Source organism: Sus scrofa, chromosome 1, assembly GCF_000003025.6.
Source record: "Sus scrofa isolate TJ Tabasco breed Duroc chromosome 1, Sscrofa11.1, whole genome shotgun sequence".
Taxonomy (NCBI): Eukaryota; Metazoa; Chordata; class Mammalia; order Artiodactyla; family Suidae; genus Sus; species Sus scrofa.
Window position 1 is genome coordinate 271,892,646 of NC_010443.5, and position 16,826 is coordinate 271,909,471.

Sequence of the window (16,826 nt, forward strand, 5' to 3'; positions counted from 1 at the left end):
GGGTGACTTCAACTGAAATTTAAGCTAACAGATTTAATAGGGACTAGTCTACCCGCCAGTGACACGCTTTATGATGCAGGCAAGAGAGTCTTGGCACGAGAGCCCCAACACCGGACAGCACGGCGGCCAGAGCATGGACATCCGTAAGACAAGAAAGCATCCGACCAGAAGAGGGGCCAACGCATGCACGAGCCAAGCACACACGGAGGCACACACCCCCCATCCCTCCTGAGCAGCCACAGCGAGCTTCCGAGGACAGGGTCCCCACAAAGTGAGGGGTGTGACGACCACCTACACCGCGGGCCGGGGCAGCTGGGAGTTATTTTCTTCCTCAGATCTGCCGTGGTTCCCAATTCTATGATAACCCTGTTACTTTCATCATTTAAAATGTAATTTCTAAGTGACTCATGAGGTCACCAAAAGGAAAAAAGAAAGGACAGAGGACCAAGGGTGGCTGGACAGCCAAGCGGCGGGAAGGAGAGAGACGAAGGGGAGCCTGAGTCCGGGCTCCAGGGCTGCAGCTGTGGGCCTGGCACAGGCGCTCACCGCGGGCTGTGGGCCTGGCACAGGGGCTCACCACGGGCTCAGCCTTCTCCTCCGCAAAAGGGCACAACAATGCACAGTCAGGGCTGCTGCTCGTTTAGAAATGCACCATTTACAAGGGCACAGCAAATGCTCCTCTCTTATCACTCCTGCTTCTCGCAGCTGCCACTTCTTCAGGGGCCTTTCACGAGAAACCCCAGAGGGAGAGGGGCTGGTGCCGAGGTCTGTCCTCGGGGGCGCCGGCGAGAGCGGGCGGGGAGGACGATGCGGGCCTCCCTCTCCCCTGGGCGGCTGCTCTATTGGCAGCCTGTCTGCCTGCTGCACCACATCTTTAGTTTGCAAGCTAACTTTGTTTCTAATTATCTGCTTTGCAGTTGGATCTGCTGACCTCACATCTGAAGGACAATCCTGTATCTGCTTAAATGATCAAAAACAGTGCACGTTTACTCCCCAATTCTGTGGCTGGAAAATTACCTGTAGAACTGATTCAAATGAAGACACTCATTTAATTTGTTTCATTTCTGGTCAGTTTTCATTTAATCAGGAGCATGTCATTAACAAGGCAAAAATAAAATTTACTGAATTCAGTGGCAATGCATTAAAAACAGGGAAAGGTTTTAATTTAGAGTGTTACCTCACGCCATACACCCAGAGTAATTTTGGATCGATTAGCGTTAAAAGTACAAAATCAAGGCACAGAAAACACGAGAGAAAAAAGATGTGACCATCTCACAACTACTTTCTACATTTAAAAGAGACAGACGACAGGAAGAAAAAGACCAAAAATGTGACTTAAAACTTTCATGGGTTAAAAAAAGAAAATATAACAAAACTGAAGGCAAACAACAAATTGGGAAGATTTGTGCAAAACAAAAAGCTTAATATTAGTAGCTCTCAAGAAAAACAAATGAAAAATATTTGCACAAAGTATGCCGAGATACATGTTCAAGAATCTTCTCCGTAGCATATTTTTAAGCTGTCTATCAGCAGGAGAGAATAAAATGCAGTGGATACATCCACAGAGCGAGTGCTGTATGCATGGTGTGCCTGCAGACAATCTGTATATTACGGAAAGAAAATTATAAGATGTTTAGTAGGATGCCACAGTTTTTAAATTACACACACACACACACCCTAAAGAACTATTCATCAGGCTGTTAAGAGCGGTGAGATCCTGCGGCAGGTGGAAGGGTAGGAGGCAAGCCCACCCCAGTCATTCACTTTTTTGACTTTTTAGACCTCTATGTTCACTTGCTTATTTTACAACACATATCATCTCACAATTCCACAGAAAGCAACACTGTGGCAGCCGCTTCCCACTGCCTGTGCACACCCATTCTCCTTTACTTTCTCAGAAACAGAACCCCAAGTTCTCAGCTAGAACCCACTGCTGCCTGGCCCAAAAGACTACACTCCTCAGCGAACCTTGCAGCGAGGACTAGCCAAGCGTCTTGAGCTCCGATCAACAAACAATATGTTCTGGCATGTTCTGGGAAACCTCCTCAAAAGCCAGGATGGGCACCCTCTGCTCTTTCCTCTTCACTTCTTCTTCCGGGTTGCTGCTAGGACTGAGAAGGTGCGGATGGCTGGAGCTTCAGCAGCCACACTGGACAACCGGGGAATGAGAGCTACGCATGGTGAAGCAAGAAGTCCCCGACACTACAGAGCTCCCACACCAGCCCTGAACATTCTGAAAGACTCCAGTCTTCACGGCCACACCCGATCCTGAATAATTTCTATGTCTAAACTTAGCAAACCAACAGGCAATGATCTGAACGGACAAATGAAGAGGAGAAAAGAAATGTATCCAAGTAATGACTATAACGGTGAATGCCCACTCTCTCTACTAGTTAAGGGAAAAAGAACACCGGAAGGTGCTGCGGCTCACCTATCGGCTGAGTAAAGACGGGAACATGTTTGTCTCATTTTGACAGTTTCTACGAGTCATCTTTTCACACACTGCGACAGGCCAGCTGATACTGCTATGGACTGTAAACCGGGCAGAGGCATTCTGGAAAGCCATTTTCAAAAACACCCATACCTCACATCAGATCCAAGTAAGGAAGAGTAAGCACGTCCCCTCGGCCTCTCCACTGAACGCAGCTGTAAAACCTGGACCGCCCGGATGGAGCAGGAATTTGAGTGTTCTGAGGAGTAAATGGCAGCGGATGAATTAAGGAAGATTGCAAAGCACCACTGACCCACAGAAGAGTGAAGGACTTGTTTATCCGTTACCATCCCCCAGGCTGAGCTTACCCGGAAGCAGGCATCAGGGCGGACTGAGGCGCTGCAGGAAATGCTCTCTAGCTCTGGCTTCAGAGAGTGGGGAAGGGGTCGCCTAGTTCAGAGAGTGGGCGAAACCATCGCCTGCCAGGCTTTTCTTCTTCTCTCCATTCTCTCACGTCCCAGCTCCCCAGCAACTGGAACGGTGGCACTGACAACAACATTAGCTGCAAGGGAACCCAAAAGAGCCTAAAATTCTGAGGAGAGGGTCACTCCCTTCCAGTCAGGGGCGCCGCAGTGCCAAGGGGGTGGAGGGACATGACCCTGCCCTCGCTTTTAACCCCTCTCTGTCCTCCCAGTACTTTGCACAAATGCAATAATGCCAAGCACACAGCAGAGCTGGGCAACATGGCCCCAGCTTTCTAGCCAGGACTAGAAAGGAGAGGCCCACAGAATCAGAAAGTACGAGAGATCGCAGCAAGAGGTGTGCCTGGGGAAGCAAACTCCTAACTTGTTCATGAGCGCCTCGCTTCATCCCCAAGCGGCGCAGGCAGGGTCCGACCGAAGAGCATACGACACATTCTTATCAGCTCAACAGCGGGGTAGATGACCACCAAGTCACAGACACGGAGGGGCACACACATGAGACGCACCGGAATAGCCATGCAAAGGCTTCGAAAACAAAACAAGGAAACCACAACCCACAGAGGGCTGAGCTAAACTTGCAGCCTAAAACCCAACAGGGTCAACTGCCTGCTGAAATGCTAATGTAACAAAAATAATGTCTGGGATGAGTCCAACATTACTTGGCAAATCAATGGTAAGGAAAATTTCAATTCAAATAAGTAAGGTAAGCACACCACTCTAAGATGACAGAGATGTTGGAATTTTCTGACAAAGCAGCGTTAAAGGGCTCTGACAAAAACGCTTCAACAAGTAAGGGCAAACATTTTTGAAATGAAGAGAAAAACTGTCTCAGCAGAGAAAGAGAAGATACAAAGAAGAGCTAAGTGGAATTTTTTGAAGGGAAGAACAGAAACACACACACATCTCAGATCACTTCGCACCTCTGCAGGAGTAGTTCAACTGGTACCTATGGTTCTATAATAAAGCTTATCCACATCCTGAAAAATTTAAAAAAAAAAAAAAAAACCATACCCTTTAACCCAGTAATTCTGCTTTTGAGGCTTTAGCCTGAGAAAGTACTCCTAAGCAAAGATAAAACTTTGTACACAAAAACATTTATTCCATCAATAAATATGTGGAACGGTGGGAAACTAAACGTCCAATCTAATAGGGAAGAAGTATAGGAAACTATGGTACATGCCCTGAGCAGAATATTATACATTTTGTAAAATTTAAATTTTCTGAATATTATATAATAATGCTATAATATCATTTTTTAAAACTTAAGATATAATAGGAAATGGGGTGGGGGTAGTTTTGATTGCATATGAGGAATGAACACAGCTAAACAAAACATTTACCTAGAGGAGTCCTGTCGTGGCGCAGTGGTTAAAGAATCTGACTAGGAACCATGAGGTTGCGGGTTCGATCCCTGGCCTCGCTCAGTGGGTTAAGGATCTGGCGTTGCCATGAGCTGTGGTGTAGGTCGCAGACGTGGCTCAGATCTGGCGTTGCTGTGGCTGTGGCGTAGGCTGGTGGCTACAGCTCCAACTGGACCCCTAGCCTGGGAACCTCCATGTGCCGCAAAAAAAAAAAAAATTACCTAGAAGGAAAGACTATTAAAGTGTTAATGGTGCTAAACTAAGCACAGAGATTATAGGTGACTTTTTTCTTCTTTCTGCTTCTCTGCTTTTCAGATGGGGATAATGAGCACACAGTACTTTGAAAATAGTAATTAACTACTTCCTGCCCCTGCCCCCCATTTTCCCTACCTTGCAAACATTCTCAGCATTCTCTAAAGCACATTACAGATTTTCCAATCAAAATTTTTCTCTTAAGAATGAAAAAAGTATTTCTTGAATGCAGGAATCTCAATTACTCTTGTTTCTAACCCTCCAGTCAAACACTTGGCAAGGAAAAACATTCCTACCGCTGATGGTTAATAAGTAATGAGAAATTATTCCGAACTACTCAAATCAAACCAGTCTTCCTTATTAGGAAAAAAAAAATTTAATATGACACATTTGCAGGAACACCATTCCAAAGTAGCTCGGTCTCTGTGGACAATTACAGAATGTCAAGCTGTCACGCAGACGCCACTAATAACTAAACTGTTCCTTTGATTCCTCATAACTTAAAGGTCCCCGCCCTCCCAAACTGTCAAGGAGGGCCCTTCCCCTCCATCTGTTCTCCAGGACCAGGCTTAACATGAAAGGCCAACAGCAGGACCCCTCCGGACCCGTCAGCCTGGCTCATCACCCACAGGGGTGAGCCAGCCCACTCTACGGCCACGGTCCGTCCTTCACCCGACACCCGGGTTACGGGCGTGGGGGGCTGGGACTGGCCGCCTGCTGGGACGGCGTCCACTCGCATTACAATTTCCATGAACGAAACAGACCATTCCTAAACCACGGCAGACGAGCTGTGACTAATTTTCAGGATAAAAATGCACACTGGGTTTCTGCCCTTTAAGCACTGGTGTAACTGCTTAGTAACTTCAGGACGTGCAGCTAAAAGCAAATGGCACTAAAGGAGAGAGCACAAAGTCAGCTGTGGGACCCAGGCAACTTAGGGTCTCCTTCAATCTTGCCGAAATGTGATTAAGCACGACCTTTAAGAGTAGTGGATCGACCAATCAATTTGGGTGAAACAACCTTGCATGTGGCACAAGAACGTGCCCTGTAGAGGCAGGAAGCTACCAGGGCAGCAGGGCCTAGCCATCTCATTGTGCAGGAAAAGTTACCGAATCTCCCTCCATTGATTTACTTGCAGGGAAAACACATCATAAAACTGCAACCTCAGCAGGACACTAAAGGTCAGACTTGGCTTCTTGAGGGATGAACTTGATATCAATAGTTAATAGGACACATTCATACAAGATACACAAGAGGGACAGAGAGAAGATGCGGGTAATCTTACTTAATCCTGATGCGGCCTTAAATCAGGCTCTGTGGACTGTGGGAAAAATCAACGAAAAACGTCAATATTCCTGGATGAGATTCTGTGCGCATGTGCTCGTATTTGGAGCCAGAAGGAGAGCAACAGCAAAGTGGCGATTCTGGAGCCCCGTGTGGGGAGACACCGTGCATGGAGCTGGAGGGCCACCGGGTCGGTGTGCCCGTGCCCCTGCACTTCCCGGTGACAAGCCAGCGAGACCTGATTGAAAGTCCTGCAGAGACGCGTACAGGCTCACAGACCATGGGATCTGGACAGGACCTTGCCATCTCAAAGGGCTGAGAAAGAAACACGGCAGTTCAGGCACCGCAGCTGATACTTCATTTCTGCTCCACCAGCTGTCGACGAGGCTGCTCCCCAGACCCGCTACCCTGAGCACACACGCAATCCTCAGTAAAAGCAGAAAAGGGAAACCACTGCCAGAGAGAAATGGAGGCAATCCAAAGAGAACCATAAGAAAAGGTAAAATTTCTTCAAGAGAAACCAGAATTGGATGTGCGTATGCGTGTACATGCAGGTTTCACATGATTTTAAAATAAAGTTATTCCCCTTTCTTAAATCTAATACCACAGAGTCCTTGAGTTCACACCCAAGAGAATGGAGAAATGCAGTTTCTTGCTCTGTGGAGTGGGCCTGATCACATCTGTTAGCAACTCGACAGACAGCGGGGCACTACTTGGGACGGCACACAGAGAGCACGTAACGAGGCATCGAGGTTCCAGCAAGGGTTCCAGTCCCAACCAGCTGACCGGCGAAAGCGTGTCAGAAGGGTGAGGGCGGGGCCTGTCGGCACAGAGAGGATGCTTCCGAGGAGGCAGAGTATCGGCAGATGGGGATCCTGGGAAGCTCGGGCTGAGAGAAGAGTCTGACTACAGGAGGTGCGCACGGGACATGGGGCGGGAGAGGCCGTCAGGGGGGCGGCTTCGGTCTCAACACCAGCCTAAGGAAGGGTGGCCGTGGGATCACCGCTGAGGACAAAGGCAGGCTGCGAGGGGCCATTTACAACCTGATTCTGGCTGAAGATACCCAACAAGGGCAGTCACTGTAAGAGACCGGGTCCAGGCCCTACTCTGCTCACGGGGAAAAGAACACTAGGAAATCAATATAAATTACAGCTGGCGGGTATCTTTTTTTGACAGTAAAAGACACTAACAGCAAAAAACTGTAGCAGAATGCCTTCAAAGGCTCCAAGACCGGATTTCTCACTGTTTCTCTACAGCGAAGGCTCTCCCCAGACAGCTGCAGGAGGGCCCCACCTGCCGCAGCCCCTGCCCCCCACAGGCCTCCCTCCACCCCACCTGAAGGAGCCCCAGCCCAGCCTCGCCTGATCCTTTCATCCGGTGTCATTGTGTCTCTAGAGCACTGGTCAACACCTGATGCTATTTACACTCGTTTTATTTGTCCGCCCCGGCAACCCCCGCTGAAGATGGAAGCTACCTAAGGGCGAGGACCTGGAGATGTTTCTTCACTACTCTACTGACAACATCAAACACACAGTAGGACCACAACGCATACTGGATGAATCCCCGAGAAGACTCAGAGATGGCCTCCATCCGCGTTTCCCAATCGCTCCTTGTCCAAGGAACCCTAGATTCAACATACGCATACATTTGCACACGCACACACACACACTGCTGCCAATGCTCTACTCGATCCTATCCTTTTTCAACTCAAGTGTCAAGACAGTCATTTTCGTCATCAGTTGTGAGGTGTGTCCCAAATAAAGGACATGAGCTGGCCAATGAACTACTGATCAGTTAGATCAGATCCCTGCGATGTGTCTGCCCCTCGTCCGCATTTCGGGAAGCTGTCTTGAGTGGGAAAGAAAGGCGGGGAATTACAGCTGGCTGGTACATGGGTTTCTGGAAGGATTAGCCCAAATGCCACATGTACTCTGTTCCACGACGTGACAACGTCGGAGAGAAAGGAGGGCTTGTCCAGCCACAGACGGACACCTTCCAGCTGAGGGTCTGGTTTCTTTCTCATCCCATTGTTACAATGCTTTTCAAAGACCTACCCATCTCCTGCCCACACCCTGAGCCAGACGTCAAAACTAGGAACATAGGCACAGAGAAATAAAAAGGGGCGTTTGTACTGGTCTGGATGCCCCAGGGTTCTTTCCAGCCTCTAGATCTATGTCACCCAATATAGTGGCTACCGGCCACGTGTGGCTATTTAATTTTAAAAATTAAAACTGTAGTCCCTCAGTTATACTAGCCACATTCCAAGTTACACGTCAGTAATACACAGTACCCGGCAATAGTCATAGGTCACTACTGGCTACCACGTAAGTGACCAGATGGAGACCCCCTCCACGTCACAGGAAGTGCTACCGGCGAGCACTGCTCTGGGTTCAGAAAACGCCTATGTCACATGCCATAATAAGGCCAGAAGAGCTCCAACGGAGGAGCCTGAGGTACCGGAGCAGGCCCCCTCCCCACCATCGTAACCACGACATTCAACAGGATCAACTGTACAGAAGATGAGCCGTAAAACAAGACAATCTCCGGCCCAGGGAAAGGGGCGCCAGGAGACAGCAGGCTGGCTACCACTTATTTCTGACTCTTTCATCCAGCCCAAGCATCAGCCCTGGCATGAGCTGGGCGAGCTGCACGCAGTAAAGCTCTGACAAGCAGAGACGGAGGTCCACCCAGGAAAGGGACCATGAAGGTGGGGAACGGTATCAGCTAGGCCCCGGATCTCCTGGCTCTCTGGGAGGTAGTCGTCCTAAGACAACTCTACTCTTCCACGTTCCCTTTAAAAGGGCTCAGCTATTTGTCTACAAACTTCTGCTTCACAAGCAAAACCATCCTGGAGAAGAACTGGCATCTAATCTGCAGAGAGTCCCTATTCTGAGGTTTAATAATAAAAGCTGAGGTCCACGCAGCGGCTACCCAGTACTCGCACAGGATGTACGTTTTGGAGGTATACAGTGGCTATCGGGACGAAGCCTAATAACTCTTTGCGGAAGTGACATTTCAAAGGTCAGGCTTAAATACACGCACGAGGAGCAAAAAAATTCTGTCCACAGCAAAGCTCAGACTCGGGAGCAGTGAGATTCTCGACACCACACTCCAGGTCAACAGAAATCACTGCTCTATCCTGTTCTCTATGAGTCTGCCCCTTAATGAGTCCATGGAAAGGCAGCTCCGACGCGCCTTTACAGCTCGACTCGAGAGAAAGACACAGCAAGGGAAAGGAAAGCACTAAGGCAGAAGGGGCTTATTTCTTTAGGAGAAGCACCAAAGCCCTGAATACAACAAGGGGAGGTGGGGTGGGGGGGAGACAGGCAGGTCAGTTAGAGGAAAATGCTTACTTCTTAACACACACACACACACACACAAAGGACACTCCATAGATACTACCTCCATCCTCACAACAGCCCCAGAGGCAGACACTACGACTCACTCCATTTTACGGGAGAGAACTGAGGCACAGAGACACGAGCCACACGGCAGAAGTCACACAGAGAAGCAATGGCAGAGGCAGGGGAGGCACCCAGACAGCCGGCCCCAGCACAGAGGCGTGCAACTCCCGTGCCCCAGCCCCGCTGTCACTGCTCTACTGCTCCTACTATTCTCCCTCGAGCACCTTACATTCCAGGCAAGACGGTGGAGTCTCACGGGCCAGACACAGAGGTCACCAAATGTGTTAGCTGCGCCCACCCGTGTCTCCCAGGTGAGTGAGTCCAGGGAGTCCCGGGGAACACGTTTCTCATTTCAGTAGCTCTGGATTATGTCTATCAGGAAACACAGACACAGTTAATTAGAGAAGTCACAAAGCTTCCTTTTTAAAGGAACTATATTAGGAAAAAGTTAACCTATTTAAAAGGCATCAAGTCATCGAAGTAGAAAGGACAGGAAGAAAACAGTGGAACGGGAATCCCATTTTCTTCACACTGGGAAGTTCAGAAGCCTAGGTCTTTGTCTTTGTTTTAATAAGGAAACTGTATTCAAGTTGCTGTTGGGGGGTTTTTTGGCTGTGCCTGCGGCGTACGTAAGTTCCCGGGCCAGGGATCCAACCCACACCACAGCTGCATTGACAACGCCTGATCCTTAACCTGCTGCACCACAAGGTAACTCCAAAACCTAAGGTTTTAACACCTTAATTTTTTTAAAACATTTGCTCATACTGTCCTTTCCACCTGGAATGTTCTTCCCATCCTGCTCTCTTCTTCCCCACATGCCCTGTCTGCCTGTCAAAAGCACAGACATCCCGGAGTTCCCTGGTGGCCTAGTGGCCCCTGACATCTTCCAGGGGCAGGCCACCAGCCTCTCCTCTCGTCGTCTAGGCTGTACCGACCAGGGTCGTCTCCTCCAGAAGAGCCTCAGAGGCCCTGCGGCTGTGCCTTCGGTGTGGCTGTGACCTTCTGCTCCGTGCCACGCAGCTCTGTGTGCTAGCTCACTTCTCCCTGGGCTGCAAGCCCTGCGAACGCAGGTCCAGGTCCTCAGAGTCCAGCACACAGCTTTGCACACAGTAGGCCCTCGAGAAACATTTCCTAAACCATCATACCAGGGCTGCCCCAAGCACTCTCAGGAGACAAGATCCGGGGCTCCTCACTTGGGAGGAAAAGGTGCAAAATAGCTACATACCCAGTACTTCCTGAAGGAAGGGCATGAACCAAATCTGGAAGAACCTGGAAATTCTTTTCTGACTAATGCTCATCAAGTTTTACTGCAAGTCTGCCGGCCTAGGGCAGGAGTGAGCTTCTGGAAGTCCCTCATGAAGTGCCTCGCCTTCTTTGAGAATTTTATAAACAAAATACAGTAATTAACCTTGGGACCACTGAAAACCACAAGTACAAGCAGACAAAACTAATATTTACAAGATCAAACAGGACAGCAAAGACGATTAAACCAAGAAGGATTTAGATGTGGGTCAATTCAGACTCCAAACCACAAATGAAACCTGCCTTTAGGATGACTTACGCTCACTCCCAGCACTGAGAAGCTGCTTCCAAGACAGAACATCAGGAAGAGTAAGGCACCTGGACTGGAATCAATGCAGGGAGGGCCTCATTATCCATCCGTTCGCTGGTGTCAACAGAGCAGCCAGTATCATCAAATCCACAGAGTGCAAAACCTCATCTGACGCTATGGAGACAGCCCTTACTACATGCCATACGCCGCTCTTTTTTTAAAATTTATTTTACTGAAGTGTAGTTGATTTACAACGTTGTGTTAGTGTCTGCTATACAGCAAAGTGATTCAGTTATACACATATTTTTTCCTATTCTTTTCCATTACGGCTTATTATGGGATATTGACTAGAGTTCCCTGCGCTCTGCAGTAGGACCTTGTTATCCGTTCTGCATACAATACTTTGCATCTGCTCACCCCACCCTCCCACTCCAGCCCTCCCTCAGACACCACTCTAAGTGCTCAAGGCATATCAATCACTGAGGCAGCTGTACAGCCAGGCCGACTTCACCCTGAGGAAGCACAGAAGGGCTAAGTCGTCTGCCCCCAGGGCACCCAGGAAGGACTGGGGAGAGGCAGAGTGTGACCCTGGCATCAGATGGAGCCCGAGTGCTCAATCTTCGTGTCGTATTACTGCAGAGCTAACTTGGCAATTTTACCCTCAAATGTAACTGACACAACATGCGCTCCCATTTCCATCACAATAACGATGGCATATTGTTTATTTCATGCCTTCATTAAGGTAACTTCATTAAGTAGAACAAATACTGGCAGTTTTCACAGCTCATTATTAGTCCTACAACACACACTGCTCCTGTGAGAAATATAGATTAATCTTCCTCCATCTGAATGGATTCCTGGTCGGTGCCATCATGACAGGGAAGAGGAGGAGCAGACCTCAGCTTTGGGAGGTGGTGCCCTGGTAAACAATCAGATGCTAACCCATCTCCCACCCCAGCAAACGTGCCGACGGCTGGGTGAAAACATCGCCAGCTTCCAAGCAGGCGTGAGCACGTTCCTGACCTTCCGAGCCAAAGAGCGGAAGGGACAGCGTGCTGAGGACTCTCGAAGTGCAGGGGGCCCTCTGCACTGGCACGGCATGACTCCTCCCCTGGAAGTGCCGCCCCAACTCCACGGGCACGTTCATCCGACCAGAAGAGCCGGCTGACTCCAGACTCCCTCATGGAAAGCAGAGCCGAAAGGTTCTTCATCCAGCCCATACTGCTCACCTCAGCAGAGGTGATGTCAGCTCCAAAGCCACGAAGCTGCCGGCCCAGTGCACCACCGGCAGACAGAAGAGTCTGATGGAGATGCCCAAAGAGGCAGGGACAGGGACCAGTGAGTTCCAGAGTGCCATGGCCGGCAGAAGCACTGCTCCGGTGCCTGACAGCTTTCTGGTTCTCAGTGCCAGCCTTGTGGAAGGCCAGGCTCCATTTCCTGTCCGATGGTCCCATAACACACCCAATAAATGCCCCCTTCTTAGCTCACATGAACTCAAGGGAATCTTCCTTGCAACCAAAAGAGCCGAGACAAAGGCCAAGGTAAACATGAGCCTGCATCACTCGAGGGAACCCTCAGCCAACTCCACTGAGCAGGACAACTTCAAGTGCTGGGCGTGTTTGGGTCTCATCCACTTCTAAGGGGAGAGGGAGGGGGTGGGACTACGGAAAGAGCCCAGGGCTCAGCACCTCTGCACTGTCTGGTTTCAGGCAAGGCACCAAGGCACCAGGGTTTAGCATCCTCACCAGCAAACTGGCAGGGACCACCCTTTCACTGGCCTGCTGTGCAAGGCACTGGGCGGTCCAAATGAGATCTCAGCCGGGAGCCCGTGGGCTGCCGTGAGCAATTTCTACAGTGGAACCACACGTGGGGATGGCGCCAGGGGCCCTGAAAGTGCTGGATGTTCCTTCAAGAGGGAACACAGCTGGGCTGCAAGGAACACTCAGGATGGCAACTTAAATATTCACTTGCATTTGTAGCCAGTTTTCTTCTGCCTGACACAATCAGGAATGACTTAGGTAGGACCTCAGAACTTCACGTTCTCCAGGATAAATATAAGTGCATAGTGAAGCCAACGGGAGGCCCAAATTTCAATTTCTCAGATATTACATTAGCTGGTGACTAGAAAATTCTGCCTGTGTCTGGGATTTTCCAGCAGGTGATCCCAAGCATTACTCACTGAAGTAAAGACTCCCTGAGTTGAGTACCCGTCAGCCCCTGAAGGCAGAAACCGACACCAAACAATCCATGCCCCCCCACACACACTTTCTCAGCCCCTCCATGACGACAATGATGAAGCTGTCATGACTGTGGCCCCCACTGAGGCCACGAATACAATGAATCATTCTGTGCTCAAGGAGAAAAATATCAAAAGCGACAACGTGTGTTTTTTTCTTAATGTTAAGAATGTTATGAGATTTAGTCACCAATATAAGAGTAAATTCTTAATATGAGGCTAACTGAAAATATGCTGAATGAGATCATTTGAAAGTTATCTATAAAAACATGATATAATACATATTATAAGGATTCTGGTCCCCTCTTCCTACTGCACAGAGGCAAAATCTATTGCCTTTTTTTTTTTTTTTTTAAAGCAACTGGAAGGTCATGTGAAGGACACTGACGAAAATGGAACCTCTAAATCCACATCTCTGCAACTTCGGTGAAAATGTATCAGAAGTGAAGGATTTTGCAGCCAGCTCCATTATCGATATATCATATTTCACTTATTCCAAAACCTCAGGAGATGGAGCCGCATCTGAAGATGATCGCCGGCAGCGCTCTGGCTCAGTGGTACACACGACAACGACACGTCTTACAAGCAATGGCATCTGACAGCCACTAAGACAGAGGCCAGGTGGTGAATGTGCCGCCCTCACCATTCACACCCCCTTCCCACCCTGAAAAGAACGAACAAGCCCACTACGGCCCAGTTCTGGAAATCCCGCTTCATCTCCAAAGACGAACCGGCAGCGGTGGGCTTCACGTCCTCGAGACATCAGAGAAAAATGAAACACAACTCACATGCGAGGATGAAAGCCAACAGTCCTCCAGGAGGGAAACAAGAGCTGCGGGATCAGAAGCCAAACAAGTGTTTTTCCTTCTTAAAAGCCTCTAATTCAAACCAGAGCAGTGGAGGCTCGAATCTCAGGGAGGGAAGAGGGAAAAGAACCGCTTGGAATGACTTCAAGACAAGCTGCAGACCGGCACGGGGCTCCGTTAAACCCCGTCAGGCTTCAGGTTGAAACAGTAACTTGTGCATAATTATCCTAGCAGGTTGATACAACATAGGTAGATTAAATAAATTCATCAAAGTACAAATTGTGCTGGCACGCTCCAGTGCCTAGTTTCTCCTAAGGCCAATCTGCCAGCAGCTCCAAGGCTGCGTGCCACAACCCCCAGGTCGGAACTGGCAGGTGACAGGGGCAGAAGAGAGGCAGTCACGCTCCGTGGGCTGGGTGGGGCTGTGCTGAGCCATGACAATGGGAGCTTTAAACCCAGGCTCCATTGCAGCCTGAACACCCACAGCCATTTACACATCACAGCTGGAAATAAATCCTCAGGAAAGCAAAGACCGAGGGGAAATGGCCCTGAACATGCCTAGCCCAACACGTGGCTCGAGCAACATCGCCGGTCTGCCAAGATGTGTGACAGGACACTCTCCTCTCACCCAAGCCCCTCACTTGGAAGTCAGGTTATTATCAATAAATTAGAACCATGCTAATCTATTCCATTAGCACACTCCTAAGACCTAACATCTATTGAGCCCTGGGCTAAGTTCTTTACTTCATGCTGGTAACCCAAGAAGGTAAGAACAATTTTTATTCCCACTTAAAGATGTGGAAACTGAGACTCAAGGACCAAGCGACCTGCCCCAGGTCACCCAGTGAACAAACCACAGAGCCTGGGATCAATCTAGATGTGTCAACACTGCTGGGGAGGAGAGGAGACTCAGGGAGAAAACCTATTAACAAATGAACAAAAACTGTGTCCATTCTTTAGGAAAAGACCGACTGATTAGCATAAACATGATCCCATGTGTAGAGACTGGTTGCAGGATTAGAAAGCAGGTCCCCTGCTCTGAGATGAAGATGCAGCAACACCCAGTCTGGCAAAAAGGCAAACACACGGCCACTGGCAGAGACACAGCGCCAAGGAGCTGGGTCAAAGGAACGAGGGAGAAGAGCTGGCCGCAAAGTGGTAAAATGCCACTGTGGTCCTTTGGGCTGTCAGCTGCATCTACACCCTAAGATAAGGATGTGTTATAAAGCAAGTTCTATGCAGGCCAAGCGAGATGGGGCACATGGGGACAGCATAGGTTCCTGCCCTCTGACTGGAACCACTGCACCTACTCAACGGTCACATTTCTCTGGCGCCTTCAGCCAAGTGTCACCCTTTCTGAGCTTCCACAGGAAACCCGTTCCACTCTCCAATCACGAGACACGACTCAGCTTCCAAATTCAATTTTCAAACCAACTATCTCAAACATTTCCTTTTTTTCTTTCTGCATCTCTAAGGACTGCTGCAGCACTAACGGACACTTGAGGCAAGAAAGACAAGGCCAGGGAGTTCCGGTCGTGGCTCAGTGGTTAACAAATCCGACTAGGAACCATGAGGTTGCAGGTTCGATCCCTGGCCTCGCTCAGTGGGTTAAGGATCCAGCGTTGCCGTGAGCTGTGGTGTAGGTTGCAGACGCGGCTCAGATCCCGCCTTGCTATGGCTCTGGTGTAGGCCGGCGGCTACAGCTCCGATTGGACACCTAGCCTGGGAACCTCCATATGCTGCGAGAGCGGCCCAAGGAAATAGCAAAAAGACAAAAAAAAAAGAAAGAAAGTAAGTCAAGGCCAGAGGAGAGGGACCACAGGAGCGAGGGACCATGAGGACGGGTGAAGCTGTGAGGGCTGGACGTTTGGACTTTGGAAAGACGTTCTCAAGTCAGAAAGTGAGCCAGGGCTAAGGACTGGTTCCCAGCGCACTCCTGCAGCCCTGCCCCGGGCTCGAGGGCTGGCTTCCTGAGGGTCCGCCCAACCCGAGGCTGTCGGAGCTGGGGGTGAGGGTCCAGTATAAAAACAGCAATACTCACAGACTTTGAGGTTTGTTACCAGATTGCGCTTTTTATACTTTATGCTGGTAGGAGATTACAAATGAAGGTTGATGTGGCAGACTTCTAAACCGTATCGTCTTAGCTTGAATAGTCTATAACAAGCTTTTTATATAACATGCTACATCACTAAAAAATGTGCTGTACGGTAAGAACGGTGTAAATATTCTATTAATAAAATGCTTGTATACAAATTTAAGAGAAAAGGAAAAAACAATACGTCTCTCTCTGTGGCAAAGGTTCCTGAACTATGGGAGCCACAGACCCCTGAAAGGACCTTGATGAAAGCTGGGGATTATTCTCCTGAAAAACTTACCTACATACATTCAGGATCCAACAGAAGTCTGACCACAGACCCAAATTTAGTATATTTACCTTTTGTGAAGCTAGTTTTTGACGGTATGTGTTTTATCAAACAAAACCAGGGAGTTCCTGTCCTGGCTAAGTGCTAACGAATCCTACTAGCATCCATGAAGACACGGGTTCAATCCCTGGCCTTGCTCAAGGAGTTGAGGATCTGGTGTTGCCGTGAGCTGTGGTGTAGGTCACAGATGCAGCTCAGATCTGGTGTTGCTGTGGCTGGGGTGTAGGCTGACAGCTACAGCTCTGATTTGACCCCTGGCCTGGGAACCTCCATATGCTGTGGGTGTGGCCCTTAAAAAAAAAAACAAAAAGGCAAGCACTGTAGTTCCCATTGTAGCTCAACGGGTTAAGAACCCGTGGTATCAGAGTTCCCGATGTGGCTCAGTGGTTAACGAATCCGACTAGGAACCATGAGGTTGCGGGTTCGATCCCTGGCCTTGTTCAGTGGGTTAAGGATCCGGCATTGCCGTGAGCTGTGGTGTAGGTTGCAGACGTGGCTCGGATCCTGCGTTGCTGTGGCTCTGGCGTAGGCCAGCAGCTACAGCTCCAATTCAACCCCTGGCCTGGGAACCTCCATATGCCATGGGAGCGGCCCA

The 16,826-nt window shown here is 49.3% G+C and overlaps 1 protein-coding gene and 1 long non-coding RNA gene across 5 annotated transcripts in view; both read right to left on the minus strand.

Annotated features, from left to right (window-relative positions):
- MED27 (mediator complex subunit 27) overlaps positions 1–16,826 on the minus strand; it is a 203,458-nt gene that overhangs the window by 167,736 nt on the left and 18,896 nt on the right.
- LOC106507237 lies at positions 1,053–4,378 on the minus strand. Of its 3 annotated transcripts, none has more exons than XR_002337944.1 (4): positions 3,278–4,378; positions 2,585–2,993; positions 1,969–2,111; positions 1,053–1,601 (listed from the first exon to the last, which is right to left on the minus strand). It is a non-coding gene; the product is annotated as an uncharacterized LOC106507237 (long non-coding RNA). The 3 variants fall into 3 exon arrangements; XR_002337943.1 differs by having other exon boundaries at positions 1,053–2,111; positions 2,585–2,690; positions 2,800–2,993; positions 3,278–4,376; XR_002337942.1 differs by having other exon boundaries at positions 1,053–2,111.